Here is a 2,680-nt window from a genome sequence, read left to right as displayed (position 1 = left end):
GACTTGACTTCTAGGAAACCAGGCTTAAAACAGTGACTTAGGAGTGGTCCCACGAAGCATGCTCTAATCTTAGGATGGGATTCTGAGGGCAACAGGGCCCTGTCACTCAGGGTCGGTGGAGTATTGACAGCCCTGGACATGCCGTAGCAGTGTCATTGCTGATAAATTGATCTGTGGTGAGCACGTGGGAGGAAATACACTAGTTTGTGTGATGTCTCTGCCTCCATAGTGCTCACTGTATTTGTAATTATCTCGGGCTTTTTTTTTTTACTTTGAACTAATTTTTATGACACAAAGCTCACATAATTGGATATTTCTCTACTTTGTACAATTATCTTACTCTCCACAGAACAGCTGCTTAACTGCTCGTCAGGTGGTGGCAAACACTAAAATCCTGATTTTCAGAGAACAGTAGTAAAAACACCTAAGTGATATCAGTTGAAAGCAGTGCCTTGGTCCATGGCTCTTGCATTTAGTTCTCAGGAATTTACAAATGTATTTTATTCAAGGAAACAAAGTAAGTTATCTGTAGGCAGGTACAGGGACAGCAGTAAACCCTTGTATATTGTCAGCTGAAACCAGTAACCAATGGTTACAGTGGTTTCCTTAAACACCAGCCAGCCTTTTCTTCCGCATTTCCTTCAGCTGAGGTCTCCGAAGGTCCAGGTGAGGAGCATGGCCTTGAGCTTCCTCCCCCAGCTCTCATCAACAATGGTCCATCCTGTTCCAGGGTTAGAGCGTGCCACCTCCCATCCCGCCTCCCACTCCACCCATCCTCCCACCCCGGGGTCTTGCTCTTCTTTAGGAATTTCTGTGACTACAACTTCTGCCGTTGTTAACAGAGAGGTCACTCTGGCAGCATCCAATGAAGCAGTTCATACAACCTTCATTGCATCAATGATTCCTTTTTCCACTATGTTCACAAAATCTCCAAGTATGGCGTCATAACCAACTTCTGAGGAGCTCTGTGTGATTTTTTTCAATTATCAACGATCCCTCCACACCTGCATTCTTGGCAATGGTCATGGAGGAATTCTGGTGCTTTTTACATAATTTCTATACCAGTTTTTTTTTATCTTAATTAGCTGGAGTTCACGAGTCCAAGGCTGGAATGCACCGGAGCAGGGAACAGCTCCCTCCCAGAGCCATGCCCTCCTCCGCAGCAGCTCATGTAGCATCGAGGGCGTCTGTTACTCCTTCTTCTCACTCACTCGTCCCACCAACCCTCTGCACAGCTGCTCCATCTGAGAGTTTTGTTAGACGTTCATTTAGTTTTTCCTTTTCATATGCACTAGTTATGTTCTCCAACTGCTTGATGATTTCTTGAATATGTTTTTCAATTTGAGTCTTGTCTCCTTTTCCTTTCAACAGCATGGCATCATCTTTGGTCACAATGACCTCTCCAGCTTTTCCTAAGTCACAAGGATGAACATCTTCAAGATGTATAGCACAGGTGGCAAACACAAGGCCCTCAGGCCGAATCCAGCCCTCCACCTTGTTTTATTCGGCCCTGCACCTTGTTTCTACCCGGCAGTAGCACCAAACTCTCACTTAACTGTTAAGGAGTAGTTACAGTTATACAGCCCTAAAATTACATTCAGCCCTTTGAAGGCAACTGCGAGGCTGATGTGGCCCCCAGTGAAAATGAGTGTGACACCCCTGCTTTAGAGTCAGTCCTTCTTCTCCAACCACTGCGCCACCACTAGCAACAGCCATGTCTTTAAGCTGGTTCCTTCTATTGCCACCCACACCTGGAGCTTGGACCGCTACAGCCCGAAGACCAGCTTTCAGCCTATTCAAAACAAGCGGACTTAGAGCTTCTCCATCAACATCTTCAGCACTTATGACCAAGGGCTTACAGTGAGAACTGGCAGTTTCAAGAGCAGGTACAAGGGACTGAACACTAGAAATTTTCTTTTCACTCAATAGAACATAGGCATTTTGGAATTCACATTTCTGACCTTTTGTTATATTAATAAAGCACGGAGAAATATAACCTTGACCAAACTTCATGCTTTCAATAATTTCTAATTCATCATTCAGTGTTTTTCCACCCCTTAATGGGACGGCACCCTTTCTTCCAACCTTTTTTGTTGCACTGGAAATTATGTTGCCAATTTCTTTGTCTCTATTTGCAGAAATTTCGGCAACCTGGGCTATTTCTTCAGGGGTTGCCACAGGTTGAGATTGCTTCTTAAATTCGGAAATTACAGCATCAGCAGCTGACAGCACACCTTCCCCGATTTCCACTGGATCAGCACCTTGGCTAATCTCTAAGCCTCCCTTGGCAACAGCGCGGGCCAGCGCAGGAGCAGTGGTGGGGCCATCACCAGCCCCTTCATTTGTATTGTTGGCAACATCTTGAACAAGTTTAGTGCCAATATTTTTACATTTATCTATTAAGTCTATGGACTTTGCAACGGTCACACCATCTTTTGTTACTTTGGGATTTCACCAGGTCTGTTCAATAATCCCTGTTCTGCCCTTTGGCCCCATAGCAACAGCTACAGCATTGGCTAAAAGGTCTATACCTTGAAGCATTAAGGTTCGGGCATCTGCACACATCTTACATCTTTGGCATAAGCCTGAGTCATATGCGGAGCCAGTGCCTTGGACACTGGCCTGATCTGTGTAAGGAATTTGTGCAATCGGAACATTTCTGTGGGGCAGTGGCAAAGTG

At 45.2% G+C, this 2,680-nt stretch overlaps 1 pseudogene; it reads right to left on the bottom strand.

Moving 5' to 3' along the window:
• Positions 1 to 732: 732 nt before the first annotated feature.
• LOC114488238 lies at positions 733 to 2,657 on the bottom strand (annotated as a pseudogene).
• Between the last annotated feature and the right edge of the window lie 23 nt (positions 2,658 to 2,680).

Source organism: Phyllostomus discolor, chromosome 3 (genome assembly GCF_004126475.2).
Source record: "Phyllostomus discolor isolate MPI-MPIP mPhyDis1 chromosome 3, mPhyDis1.pri.v3, whole genome shotgun sequence".
Taxonomy (NCBI): domain Eukaryota; kingdom Metazoa; phylum Chordata; class Mammalia; order Chiroptera; family Phyllostomidae; genus Phyllostomus; species Phyllostomus discolor.
Note: the sequence above shows the minus strand (reverse complement) of the source record. Positions and strands in the feature narration are given on the sequence as shown.